Source organism: Ovis canadensis, chromosome 8, assembly GCF_042477335.2.
Source record: "Ovis canadensis isolate MfBH-ARS-UI-01 breed Bighorn chromosome 8, ARS-UI_OviCan_v2, whole genome shotgun sequence".
Taxonomy (NCBI): domain Eukaryota; kingdom Metazoa; phylum Chordata; class Mammalia; order Artiodactyla; family Bovidae; genus Ovis; species Ovis canadensis.
The window spans coordinates 68,965,171-68,980,485 of NC_091252.1; the positions used below are offsets into that span (position 1 = coordinate 68,965,171).

The 15,315-nt window shown below is 41.3% G+C and overlaps 1 pseudogene; it reads right to left on the reverse strand.

Moving 5' to 3' along the window:
- Positions 1-5,255: 5,255 nt before the first annotated feature.
- Positions 5,256-14,501, reverse strand: LOC138444647 (vascular non-inflammatory molecule 3-like; annotated as a pseudogene).
- Positions 14,502-15,315: the final 814 nt, after the last annotated feature.

Genomic DNA, 15,315 nt, shown 5'->3' on the forward strand with positions numbered 1-15,315 from the left:
CTTCACATTCCAGGATGTCTGGCTCTAGGTGAGTTATCACACCATCATGAATATCTGGGTCATGAAGCTCTTTTTTCTATAATTCTTCTGTGTATTCTTGCCACCTCTTCTTAATATCTTCTGCTTCTGTTACCATACGATTTCTGTCCTTTATCGAGCCCATCTTTGCATGAAAGGTTCCCTTAGTATCTCTAATTTTGTTGAAGAGATCTCTAGTCTTTCCCAGTCTTTTGTTTTCCTCTGTTTCTTTCACTGATCGCTGAGGAAGGCTTTCTTATCTCTCCTTGCTCTTCTTTGGAACTCTGCATTCAGATGTTTTCCTTTCAGATATCTTTCCTTTTCTCCTTTGCTTTTCACTTCTCTTCTTTTCACAGCTATTTGTAAGGCCTCCCCAGACAGCCATTTTGCCTTTTTGCATTTCTTTTCCATGGGGATGGTCTTGATCCCTGTCTCCTGTACAATGTCATGAACCTCCATCCATAGTTCATCAGGCACTGTATCAGATCTAGTCCCTTAAATCTATTTCTCACTTCCACTGTATAATCATAAAGGATTTGATTTAGGTCATACCTGAATGGTCTAATGGCTTTCCCTACTTTCTTCAATTTAAGTCTGAATTTGGCAATAAAGAGTTCATGATCTGAGCCAGTCAGCTCCTGGTCTTGTTTTTGCTGATTGTATAGAGCTTCTCCATCTTTGGCTGCAACGAATATAACCAATCTGATTTTGGTGTTGATCATCTGGTGATGTCCATGTGTAGAGTCTTCTCTTGTGTTGTTGGAAGCGGGTGTTTGCTATGTCCAGTGTGTTCTCTTGGCAAAACTCTATTAGTCTTTTCCCTGCTTCATTCAGTATTCCAAGGCCAAATTTGCCTGTTACTCCAGGTGTTTCTTGACTTCCTATTTTTGCATTCCAGTCCCCTATAATGGAAAGGACATATTTCTTGGGTGTTAGTTCTAAAAGGTCTTGTAGGGCTTCATAGAACCATTCAGCTTCAGCTTCTTCAGTGTTACTGGTTGGGGCATAGGCTTGGATTACTGTGATATTAAATGGTTTGCCTTGGAAATGAACAGAGATCATTCTGTCATTTTTAAGATTACATCCAAGTACTGCATTCTTTTGTTGACCATGATGGCTACTCTATTTCTTCTAAGGGATTCCTGCCCACAGTAGTAGATATAATGGTCATCTGAGTTAAATTCACCCATTCTAGTCCATTTTAGTTCGCTGATTCCTAGAATGTTGACAGTCACTCTTGCCATCTCCTGTTTGACCACTTCCAATTTGCCTTGATTTATGGACCTGACATTCCAGGTTCCTATGCAATATTGCTATTTATAGCATCAGACTTTGCTTCTATCACCAGTCACATCCACAGCTGGGTATTGTTTTTGCTTTGGCTCCATCCCTTTGTTCTTTCTGGATTTATTTCTCCACTGATCTCCAGTAGCACATTGGGCACCTACCGACCGGGGGAGTTCGCCTTTCAGTATCCTATCATTTTGTCTTTTCATACTGTTCATGGCGTTCTCAAGGCAAGAATACTGAAGTGGTTTGCCATTCCCTTCTCCAGTGAACCACATTCTGTCAGACCTCTCCACTATGACCCTCCCATCTTGGGTTACCCCGCGGGCATGGCTTAGTTTCATTGAGTTAGACGAGGCTGTGCTCCATGTGATCCTATTGGCTAATTTAAGGGAGGTCAACAAAATGCTGATCTCACAGGGCGACCTTGAGGATGAGATAAGACGAGCATCTGAGAACACCTGGGTGTATACCTATGCACACGTGTTTCATGTGCAATATCATGGCTTATAATAATAAATATATACTTGATCTTTATCCTCGTAGACAGAGGAGCGTTGCAGACTACAGGTCATGAGATTGCAAAGCGACTAAGTGACTGAGAGACTAACACTTGACACTTTTTCCTCCACAGAGCTTTTGAAATCCTTAGAATTTTTTGTGATTAAAAAAAATAAAGATGTCTTTTGTTTTGTTAACAAAGTGACTTTTGGAAAATACCTAAGGCTGAGAGCTGGTTGATAGGAGAACCAACCAAGCGTTTCAAAGCTTGGAACTTTCAGTCCCATTCTCCCTGACCTCCAGAGAGGGAAGAGGAGCTAAGAATTGCGTTCAGTCACCTATGGTCAATAGTTTAATCAGTCTTACCTATGTCATGATGAGGTTCAGAGAGCTTTCTGGTTTGTAAATGGGAAGACGTGGGAAGACTCGCATGCTCCAGCGGACAGAGAAGCTCAGAGCTCCTCTCCCACACCTCACCCTTTGCACCTCTTTATCTGGCTGTTCTTGAGTAACATCTTTTGGTCATAAACTGGTAATCAAGTAAGTAAACTGTTCCTCTGAGTTCTGTGAGCACTCTGGGAAACTCATCAAACCTAAGGAGAAGGTCCATGAAACTTCTAATCTATAGCCAGCTGGTCAGAAGGACAGGAGACGACTGGGTCCACAAAAAGAGTCTGACATGGGGAGAAGGCAGTCTTGTGGCATCCAATGCCATCTGCAGTTAGATGACATCAGAATTGCATTGAACTGTTGGACTCCCAGCTGATGTTGGAAAATTTCTTGATGGTGTTGGGGGGGAAATTCACACATCAAAATCAGGTATCAGAATCATAGCTGGTAATCAGAAGTAGTATTAGAGTCAGAAATCTAGTGTGTGTGATAAAAGATTAGATTTCTGTTTCCCTACAGTTTCTAAGTCTACCATGGGTCTCAATCATTCAGTTGTGGGGACTCTGTGAGCCTATGGACTGTAGCCTGCTAGGCTCCTCTGTCCACAGGATTGTTGTCATTCCCTTCTCCAGGAGATCTTCCTGGCCCAGGGATTGAACCCACATCTCTTGTGTCTCTTGTATTGGCAAACAGATTCTTTACCACTAGCCTCACCTGGGAAGTCCTCTTAGCATATGCACCTACATAGTAATATTTAATGGCTAGAACACTGTCAATCTCCTATTGACATTAATCTAATTGATAAAGTTGTTTATATTGTAAGACTATATATTTTTACCATAGAACTTAATAAGCCTTTAAAAAAAAATAGTCTCTAATCATTATTATATGACTTGAACTGACTCTCAGGAAAAAAATTTTTTTTCCAATGAATTATATACTTTGCTGCCTCAGAAACACTAGCTGAAGCCAGAAGAGTGGCTTCACTTTCCAAAGTAAGAATTTCAATAAGGAAGACACAGCAGTGAAGGCTGAGTCTAACAAGGTCCTTATTAATGAGTCATGGTAAATAAAATGAGAATTAGGGAGGAGAAGGGGGAGAGACAAAAATAGAGCTCGAAGAAATAAAAGACATGGGGGTGTTAAAAGGTAAAGGCCAAAACAACATGGAATATAAAAAGAGGGACACTAGGCTGTTTAGTCACCATAAGAGCTGAGAACACCCATGGGATGCAGTGACTCTGCAGTTCCTGGGACTAGAAAAGGGGCAGAGGTTGGCGATATAAGATGCAAGGGGTGAGGGGTGGTGAGGAAGCTGGGGCCACTAGATACTAATGCAAGCTCCAAACAACTGTCTAGAAGAGAGAGAACCTGGAAAGAACCAACACAAGGCCATCAGGGGAAAGAAGCCCACATCCTGCACAGACAGAGGAGTCCAGAGTACAAGTTCCATCCTAGCCCCTGGAGAGAGACTTCAGATATGATGGAAACAGAGAGGCCAAAGGCATTTTCTGCTGCCTAGAATGTCTCCAGCTTCCTGGAACTGGATTGAATTAAATCAAGTGAAAATAAACACTTGGGAAAAATCTAGAAAAGTGGTTGTCATATCTTCTAGGGGAGGGGAAATGTGTCCCCATACTTGGAGTGATCCTCAGCCTCTCCCACTCATCCTAGAGAGCTCCTCTTCTCTCACATACGTGTGTCTCTTCCCAGAGTTAATAAGTAACCAACCAGGAAAAGGACTCAGGATGCCAGGGTCAAGGGACCAAAAGTAACTGGGGAAAAGGTGACAGGGTGGCCTTTTCTAGGGAAGATCCTGTCTAGCACAGGCTGCAACAAATTCCAGAGGATGAGAGGGTTTAACCAGGATTGGGTACATTCTAAGAGAATAATTTCAGAAGGAAACAGTGCATGTTCTGAAGTAGATCATTTATTCATTTATCTCTTTTAAAATTTCCATTCATAAGTATCTAACTTCCATACAAATATTCCATAAAAGTAGAATAAGGAGATAATGGAACAATTTCAATTTGTTAAAAAGTTCTTTAAAAGATACCGTTGTTTTTAACTTTCTGTGTCTTAACTGACTAGGCCCAAACACCCTCCACATTCTCCACACTAACCCTGTGCATTTACAAATGAGAGATACAGTGCTTGCACACGTTAGAGCAGTGACCACACAGGGACTCTTCGTGGCTCTCCTCCCGTAGATACTGTTGCAGCATACATGGACGCAGTGACCCATAGGTGCACCCACACAGAAGATGTCTGCAGCTCCCAGAGTGAGGATGTAAAGTGTGTGCTCACATCCATTTCTTTTTAAATCAGCTTAAGTTGGCTGTTTCAGCAAAGTCATGACACATCTTCTAAACAGATACTACGGGCTGGGCTCTCTCTTTACCACCCCCCCCACCCCCCTCTCCCCACCCTCCACTCCCCTCCTCCCCCCGCCGCCCCTTTGCCAGGCTAGTCCTTAAAGGATGGCAAAGAATGGGGATCACTGCAGTTACCCGGGGCCCTGCCCTAAGCATGGAGGATCCCTCTTAAACACTTTTCCATAAAGGGCTAGAACCAAGATAGGCAAAGGGGCTCTGCCTTGGCTCTGCAGACATCCATCTCTTGAAACCTAATCAAAGAAAGCAAAGGATTAACTTCAGTGCAGATTTGATTTCCAGCCCAGAGGCCTTCTCTGACAATGTCACTCTAAAAGCAGCATGAAGAAGTCAAAAGCCCACAGACTTCGGAATCAGAAGCTCCCTGTTTCAGATCTACGTATGTAGTAATATCAGAAGGACTTTGGATGAACATGCAGTAAATAAATCTACTGCCCTGGAGATCTATGCAAATAAAGAAAACATTAGCTGCTGGCTATCATTGGTGAACAATATTTTAATTTTAATTCCTCCATAATCTGTTCCTTTGATTCCAAAAAATCACATTTATGTAAGAAAATAAAACCCCAAATTCTCCATCACAACCTAAAGACAGTCTAGAACTACAACTTGTCTTCATATCATAGTGTCTTTGTATAAGTTGTTGATATTAGGTGAACCATCTGTTCAAAGGAATTTATCCTCCTGAAAATCCTCTACCTCACAGTGTCTTTCAGGGGCAAGCTGACTCCCACTGAGAACAATCTGTGGGAAAACATTGTTCCAAATGTGCCATTGAGGGAATCTTCAAACTTGGTAAAAGCTGACCCCATAGGCTCACCACAAGTTTTCAGGTAAGCGGTTTGACATTTCAGTAACGTGCATACCTAGGTAGGAAAAGAAAAGAGAAGTGGTTGGAAATCATGGAAATGTTTTCACAGCTAAAACTACAATTTCAAAGAATAGAATACTTTTTAGCTTGCCTCTTAAGTGCTTTCTTCCCCAATTGCAGCTCATAATCTATTAGCCAACCTTAACATTAATTTAGTGAGTCAAGATTAGCCCTTTTCTTTCAATGCAGCAAAATGGAATAGACTGCAGCTAAGTTACTTCAGTAGTGTCCAACTCAGTGTAACTCCATAGACGGCAGGCCACCAGGCTCCTCTGTCCCTGGGATTCTCCAAGCAAGAATACTGGAGTGGGTTGCCATTTCCTTCCCCCATGCATGAAAGTGGTCGTGTCTAACGACCCCATGGACTGCAGCCTACCAGGCTCCTCTGTCCATGGGATTTTCCAGGCAAGAGTCCTGGAGTGGGGTGCCATAGCCTTCTCCAATGAAGTAGACTAGAATTTTAAAAATTAGACTGTGTTGTATATAATCATAGCCTGTCTAATTTTGGTTTGAATTATTTTATAAAACATTTGTTTCACTAAGTATCTCTTTGAGATACGTCTTGATGGCACTGGGTTATGATGTGCAATGGACTTCTTGCTCTGGACTCTAGTTGAAAACAGTTTGCAAAACACATCCCTAAAGTAATCTAACAGAAAAAGAAAATTTATGGGGATTGTAGCTTTTTAAACTTTAACTCTGTCTGCTGGGAACTAATCAATCTGTTTTAGGTTTTTACCTTGCAGCTCTAATTCTGTTCTTGCCAAGACTAAACAAAGTATTCTAGGGAGAAAAGTTCAATGACAAATGTAGCACTATTCCAATTAACTGAATCCAGAACAATTCTTAAAGAAAAGCAATGATGACCTAGAAGACAAACTAGTAACAAAGCCATTCTTACATACTTGAGTGTTTCTACCTGTAAGTAATATTGGCCTTCTGTTGCATGCTGTCCATCAAAGACACTGAATACATACACTTCATCAGTTCGTTTCTCAGACATCTCGTAAGTTAAGTGACAGCACAGGTCTTTCTGACAAACTGTGTAATTTCCTGTGTTTCTCTTAAGCTTGGTTAAGGTGAACTCATCAGAATAAATCATCCCTGGAAAATTCAACTGCTCAAATGAGGATGGCTTGACACCCCTAGCATAAGCACTCCAGTCAGCAGCTACAGGGTAACTGGGTTCCTGTTGAGGTCGAGACTCCGATTCTGAGCATCAGCTTGCCACTCTCTGTCTGTTTCCATGTTCTAGTGATACACCTTGACAGCCTCCAGTGTGTAGATTTCACTGCCTATGGGTTACATGAAGAAACACGAATACTGGTTGCAAATTTTGCATGGTCACAAACTAATAGAATCATTTCATAAGAAATGAAATATAAAGTTCTAAAAGCATAAGCATTTTCAAGATAAGGAAGGAAATACCTATTACACTGACCTGAGTTCAATTTGGCTGTGGCACCCCACTCCAGTACTCTTGCCTGGAAAATCCCATGGATGGAGGAGCCTGGGGTCGAGAAGAGTTGGCCACGGCTGAGCGACCTCACTTTCACTTTTCACTTTCATGCATTGGAGAAATAAATGGTAACCCACCCCAGTGTTCTTGCCTGGAGAATCCCAGGGACGGGGAAGCCTGGTGGGCTTCCGTCTATGGGGTCACACAGAGTCGGACACGACTGAAGCGACTTAGCAGCAGCAGCAGCAGAGTTCAGTTTGAATCTGTGTCCTCCATAAGAGTCTGCCTACACTGAAACTGTCATTTGGCTTGGATGGCTTTTTAAAATTTTTTTAGCTTCAGCTCCCCTTTCTTTAGCCCACTTGACAACAAACCAAAAAGTTTCTCAGATATGAAGAGCAATTTTAAGTACCCACTAACCTATCTAATTTATTTGTGTTTGAGATTCTTCACTGGATCAACAAACAACAAAACAATAGAGAGAGGAGCCTTTCCTTAAACAAGGATTTTTAAAGGATAAACTCTAAAAACCTGATTAAGTCTAAAGTGATTTTATCACCCCAACAGCAAGATTTATTTCAATATTACTAATGGACGGTGGCTGCAACTTTCTTTACCTCTGCCTTTGCTTTTTCTATGTGACTTGAATTCTGTCTAACTCCAATTTCCCCTCGTGTGAAACTGACAATATACTCTTTGCTTCCTTCTTTATTCCCAGGACTAACGTTCTTTAAATAATGTTGGTATAGAAACCTATGGTCTTATTAATTTTGTGACATTAAAGTTAATAAAAGAATCACTGAAGAACTTCTCTGGTGGTACAGTGGGTAAGAATCTACCTGCCAAAGCAGGGGACACGGGTTTGATCCCTGGTCTGGGAAGGTTCCACATGCCTCAGAGCAACTAAGCACATGCCCCACAACTACTGAAGCCCACACGGCCCACAGCAAGAGAAGCCACTGCAGTGAGAAGCTTGCGCACCCCGAGGAAGAGTAACCCCTGCTTGCGGCAACTAGAGAAAGCCTCCTCACAGCAAGGAAGACCCAGGGCAATCAAAAATAAATAGATATTTAATTAATTAATTTAGGGGGAAAAAAAAGAATCATTGAAGAAATGCATGGCTTGAAAATGAAGCTGTCCCAAGACAGTGGTTGCCCTCTGGGGCAGGACTGGAGGGGAGGTACCGGTCATGTGCACCTGATGTTGTGGGTGCTGGCAGCAAGCAGGTTGACTCTCAGGGCTTGGGACCATGCTGAATGGAAGGGAGAATGGAAGGGCCCACACTGAGTGGAGGGGTAGTGTACTGTACAGGCCTTGGGTAGAGGATGCTGTCAAGCTGAAACTCTTCCACCACCACCACAGCCGGGTCATGAGAGAAAATGTCGAAACAAGTGAAAATGCCCAACATCCCAAAGGGAGTGTTGAGAGTCACATGTTCTGAATCCTTGGGAAAATCAAAGTGAACTTCAGGTGCAAAAAGATTGAACTGTTAATGAAAAGCAAAGAAGGGGAAGATTTGTAAGAAAACTGGCAAATAAAAGTGATTAATATTTGCAAAATCTTTTCTTGCATGTATTTTAGTGTGCATATTTAAAACCATTACACATAAATTAGTGTAAATTATACCCAGTATTCCACTGTCTTGTGAGTTTTCTTACAGGCCCTTCAGCTTGTCCCCTGGACTTCATCGATATCCCGGGTCTATAGACCACACTCTCAGGCATCATTCTGAGAGCCGCCCATGACCTCAAAGGGCACAACCCCAATCTACCTTGCTAGTGAAGGTCTCGCTCCTCCCACAGCCCCGGCCCTGGGAGATCTCACGCCGTCTCGACCCCGCCTCCATCAACCCCGCCCCTGTCTTACCCCACCCCTCACTGGTCCGACCACCAAAAAACCCCCGAAACACTTCATTTTTCTCACAACCAATGAATCAACCAATGAGATCATATCTACAAATGATATTTAAAAGATGAATATTTGCCTTAAAGTCACTTGAAATTTCGAACCTCACAAATTTCTGATGGTTTTCCACTCAATTCTTTAAGTACTAATATCACCACCCATGTGAAGTTTAACATGTGTTAATACACTAAACTTTGTCATGTCTCCCCATGGTATGGCTAGGTTTATATAAGTGAGGTGAAGTAAACTGGAACTTAGACAATGTAATAGCTAAACCTTGTTAATTAGTAAGCCATTAGAAAATTTTCTCCAGCTTGATTATTGCTCCCAAACTCCGTCTACCCTGGGCTCAAGAGTGCAGCCTTATGTTCTGCTCAGGTTTTTATTTGGCCTGATGTGTGCATATGTGCTCAGATACGCACACACCCCATCCCACCCCCACCACTGAGGTTCCCAAACTCTTCTGTTCTCTGCTCAGGTGGCAGCCCATCCTTCATTCCCAGGAGATCGACTCAAGTGAGGCATGTGGCCCCTAGGTGGACTGAAGGAATAATAAGGTTTTTGTGGGGGTTCTAGGAAAGAGAAATTCAGTCTTCCTCTGGATTTTGTCACTATTAGGGTATGCGCTTTGTAACCAGCAGCCATGTGGCTTCTGAAAGGATAGTCAGCTGAGAAAAAGTTGGAACTTTTTTACAAGGAACTAAGAAAGCTAGAGGGTGACTTTCCCTGGTGGTCCAGTGGTCCACACTCCCAATGCAAGGGACATAGTTTCGATCCCTAGTCAGAGAACTAAGATCCTGCAAGCAGTATGGCATGGCCTGAGAGGATAAAAAAACACACCATAAAAAAGAGAGAGAAAGAGCTGTGGGGATGGCTGACATCTTCCAGGCCTTAAGATACAGACCATGTCAGAAACTAGACCTATCCTTTCTATGATCTATATTTTCTCAGGTACCTGAGCAAGGGCATTCCATTGCTTTTGTTGTTACTGTTTCAAATCAATTTCACTTGGGGGTTTTTCTATCACTTCAATCAAAAAAAGATCTTAATGGAATGAATGACTACAGCTTAATACCAAACACTAACAAATTGGGTCAAAAACTTACTCTAGTATAAATCATGTGATGAAACAGAATTTCTCCTTCTTTCTCAGAGAATATTAAAATCCTATGAGGCTATTACTACATATGCTTTAATATTCTGCCAGATTCTATTTTATGACTAATTCAAATTCAGAACCCTTAAATAAAAGTCAAAGTAGTTAAGTCCCCTTTTCAACTAAATGTAATAATTAAGGAATGTGTTTATAACAGTCCCCTCACCAACATTCAACAAACAAGTCTACATAAATATCACAAACAAAAATAAGTCAAGATCAGGTAAGGCGCAAGTAATTCTCACCTTATGATAGTGGTGCCTGCCCTCAGAATTAAACACCACATCAGTGTTGTCTTGGTAATGACCATCAGGGAGGCACTGAGGGTCACTGGCATTACACGGATTCTTGTCCCCGATATTTGCCACAATGTAGATGAAATTGTCCTTGGCCAGACAGCTGAGTCTTTTTTGCACAGAGGTACGGCCAAGCCTAATTCCATAGATATTGCCTTAAACTTACACTGTGTTAGCGATTTTTGAACATCCAAACTGATACTTTATTTGCCTGTCATTATAACACACAATGACTCTAGGTTAAGAATCAATAGCAAAGATTTAAAAGCTCATATGCAATACAATGGCTTCCCAGGTGGCTCAGTGATAAAAAATCTGCCTGCAATGGAGGAGACACAGCTTGGAACCCTGGATCCAGAATATCCCCTGGAGTTCAGTTCAGTTCATTCCAGTTGCTCAGTCTTGTCTGGCTCTTTGCACCTCCATGAATCGCACCATGCCAGACCTCCCTGTCCATCACCAACTCCCAGAGTTAACTCAAACTTGTGTCCATCGAGTTGGTGATGCCATCCAGCCATCTCATCCTCTGTCGTTCCCTTCTCCTCCTGCCCCCAGTGCCGCCTAGCATCAGAGTCTTTTCCAATGAGTCAACTCTTCGCATGAGGTGGCCAAAGTATTGGAGTTTCAGCTTTAGCATCAGTCTTTCCAATGAACAGCCAGGACTGATCTCCGTTAGAATGGACTGGTTGGATCTCCTTGCAGTCCAAGGGACTCTCAAGAGTCTTCTCCAACACCACAGTTCAAATGCATCAATTCTTCAGTGCTCAGCCTTCATCACAGTCCAACTCTCACATCCATACATGACCACTGGAAAAACCATAGTCTTGCTAGACGGACCTTAGTAGGCAAAGTAACATCTCTGCTTTTCAATATGCTATCTAGGTTGGTCATAACTTTCCTTCCAAGGAGTAAGTGTCTTTTAATTTCATGGCTGCAGTCACCATCTGCAGTGATTTTGGAGTCCCAAAAATAAAGTCTGACAGTGTTTCCACTGTTTCCCCATCTATTTCCCATGAAGTGATGGGACCAGATGCCATGATCTTTGTTTTCTGAATGTTGAGTTTGAAGCCAACTTTTTCACTCTCCTCTTTCACTTTCATCAAGAGGCTTTTTAGTTCCTCTTCACTTTCTGCCATAAGGGTGGTGTCATCTGCATATCTGAGGTTATTGATATTTCTCCTGGCAGTCTTGATTCCAGCTTGTGCTTCCTCCAGCCCAGCGTTTCTCATGATGTACTCTGCATAGAAGTTAAATAAGCAGGGTGACAATATACGGCCTTGACATACTCCTTTTCCTATTTGGAACCAGTCCCCTGGAGTAGGAAATAGCAATCCACTCCAGTATTCTTGCCTGGAGAATCCCATGGACCGAGGAGGCTGGCAGGCTACAGTCCGTGGGGTTGCAAAAAGTCAGAAAGGACTGATCGGCTGAGCACACACATGCAATACAATCTCCTTCTTTATGAAAACTAACCTATTCTAGTTGCCAGATTCACAACAAGCAGTGCAAGACCAAAGCACAGAATGGGTAGAAGAGGAAGAGGAGAAAGAAAAGAAGCAACATATTTTCTTATGAGGTTCTCCCAGGAAGACAAATGAAGGGCTTTTCTAATGGAGAGAATCTTTTCCATAATGCAAGCCTGTTCATACTAGGAGGCAGTAAATAGTTGGTCCCAGGCCGATCATCCTCCAGAAATGCAGCTTTAGGTACTAGAAATATTTTTTAAAAGGAAGGAAAAGAAAAGGAGAAAAAGATTTCAGCCTTTTGTCTGTGTCCTTACATGTTAAGGTAGCATAATAGCTTCCCTTCTATGTTAGAGGCCCTTGTGTGAAACCCTGGGATAAATGCACACTATGAAATTGCTTTTCAAAGTAATGCCCAGACCTTCCAGATTAGGGATGTTTATCCTAGAAGTAAAAAGGGGTTAAGGTGAGTAAATAGGTAAGACTACAACTGGCTTCAGATACTTAAAAGACTCTAATCTGAAGATGAGTCACATATTTAACATGCTATAGAGGCAATATGGACACCAAAGGAAGTTATGAGAGATTTCAGTGGAAAATAAGATCCAAATTTCTGCAACTAGAATGCGTGAAGTAGTGGATTTACTAGGTATGGAGATTTCAAGTAGAAGACGATGCTTCCAGGCACTCAAAGTCCTTTCTGTTAGCATGACTCAGTGGAAATGGCCGTGTCTGAATTCCAGTGAGGCTAATTACCAATTGTGAGACCTTAAGCCCCCTGCTTTTCTTCATATTTAAAGTGGGAGATACTTCCCTGGTGGTGTAGTGGCTAAGATTATGTGCTACTGATGCAGGCACCCAGGGATTCAATCCCTGGGCAGGGGACTAGATCCCACATATCCCAACTGAAGATCCCGCATGCTGCAACGAAGACTGCAGACCATGTGTGCTACAAGTAAGACCTGGCACAGCCAAATAAATAAAAATAATAAAAATAAATGTATATTTTTTTAAAAAAATGAATAAGTAAATAAAAGGGGAATAGTTATACCTGCTACTTAAACTGAATGAGACAATGTGCTTAGTGTACCAAGCGCAGATTCAGGAACCAAGTAGGTGCTCAATAAATAAATAATGGCCATTATGGACTTTGTAACAACAAGAAGACTGCCCAGGGACACTGATGACTTGATTGCTTGTAGAGGCCATTCAGACTCTCCATGGTTTCTCAGTCCCCCTACGATTGATGTTGAACTAATCTGAATAGAAAGGACAGATTTAAGACTATTATTTCAGACCATTTCTTTTCTCTTGCCTTCAGGAAAAACAGAGTAATACTGTCAATGTGCATATTCATTAAGGAAGGCCTGAATAAAACTATTATATATTTTATTTTGGTTTTCTTTTTTTGGCTAGATAATTAGGGCAGTTTACTATTTCTTATTAGTGCCCCATGGGGAAAGCTCCAGGAAGCATGAGATGTGTCAGTATTCTAAATGATAGTATTTAAATACACAAGGATGACTATATGGACTTCAATTATCCCTTTTAGAGACGAGTGTGACTAGGAAAGAAATGGTGGCTTTCTTTACCAATATTAGCATTTTATTAAATACTAGATTTTTCCTTTCTACAACACAGAGCTGAAAGCTTTCCATTTGCATGTCTGAAAGACTCAATAATATTAAAGTTTCATCTGTCACCTACTTTCCCCATTTAAAATACTTCATCAGAGACTAAATTAATCAAGCTTTAGGACATCTTTCCCCTAGGAAAGTCAGTTTTGTCAGCCCAGGAAAATAGAGTGTATTTCAGTCTAAGCCTCTTGAGTTATTGCAAATAATGAATCCTTCTTGCTCTGGGAAAATCCCCATAAGCAAGCAAACATTGAGTCATAATTATGTGGTTACTGTAAACACAGACTGTGCAACATTTTGAGAATATTTTTCCAAAGGTGACAATCCCAGGGTGAGACCTGACTCACATATAAGAACTCTTATGTTGCAACATTGGACTTGACTTTTCAATTAATTTCAAATGGTCAGAATTATTAAAGAGGTTTTTCTGTTTGTGTGCTTGATAATAGCTTTAAGCAGATGCCTGTAAATTTTAAAATAAGCACATTAAATAACTTTTTAATGCATTGATTTTGCCATCATATATGATCTATTTTAAAGAGTAAGTACACCTAAAATGATTTATTTTCATAATCTTTCTTATATTTTATGCAGATTTTCTTTCAGAAAGTTATGCTTAAACTACAGCTATAAACAATTGCTACACTTTCTTGAAGGACAAGAAAGCAAAATTTCAGATCCAGCTCCTGTTTAAAAAAAAAGCAATTTTTTTTAAAAAAAGTAATAATTAACACTCAAGAGGGCACCATACTGTATAGATTCTATTATTTCACTTTGCATTCATTTTGTGGGGGTGGGGTGAGGTCAGGGGTGGGATTTGGCCATGCTGCATGGCTTATGGAATCTTAGTTCCCCAGTCAGTGAGGGGAGGGCCCCAGAGGGCCAATCAGGCCCTCAGTAGTGAAAGCTCAGAGTCCTAATCATTGGACCACCAGGATATTCCCTACATATACAACTACTCTGTAAAGTGAAGTAGGAAAGAAAATTATATTATCTCTATTTTACTTCAGGAGTTTAGGTTTTCTGTCCCACATCACTCAGCCAAGAGATGGTAGGATATAGTCTCAGAAAAAAACACCTCGTTTTCAAGCCCTGTGCAATTTCCACTCACCATACCGATGCCATTGCACGCCGATATCAAAGCCCTTTGGAACATAAATACATTCATCTTTTTACTATTCCTGCAAAGGAGGCAGGTATGCATGGGTGAACCCTTACTTACAGGTGAGAACCTAAGTCCTAGATTTCACAACTTTCTCACTTTGTTGAAACCACTTAATCACATCTATTATAAAACTTGTGTGTACACATATTATTCATCCATAAATAACCAGCCAGACATCATCACAAATCATTTACCAAACAGGAGACATGCCAGATGGTGCACAATATGAAGAATTAGAGAAGTCAAAGTCCAATGCCACAGACTGTCAGCAACAATACTAGTTAAGCTTACTAAATTTGCTACGTTACAATATCACAACTTATGGTTTAAAGACCAAAAGGTAATGACTTTACCTCTGGGGTCTCTACATGGAACCCAGTTTATTTCAGGGTCTGGGATATCCTTCAGATAGGGATAAAAGGTCTCCCTTTTGAAGACCTAGCCATAAATTCCATCTTCTGGGGTCGCAATGATATGTGCGCCCTGCTCAAAACAAGTAGGAGCAAAAAAATTTCTACTGAATTCGAAACACATTCTTGTGAAGTTTCAGATTTTCTTTCCAATGTCCCAGCCAGTGTATCAGGGCAATACCTGCGTGGCTGCCAGTTTAAGTGCTTTCTCTAAAACATCTATATTCTTGTTCATCAGGAGCAAAGCTTCTTCTTTTAGCACAGGTGTTTCTGTTCTGTTTGGGTAATATAACAGCATGCTCAAACACTGCAGCAAGAAAAGTATCCAGTGCACCAACCAAGCACCAAAATGGCCACATATTTT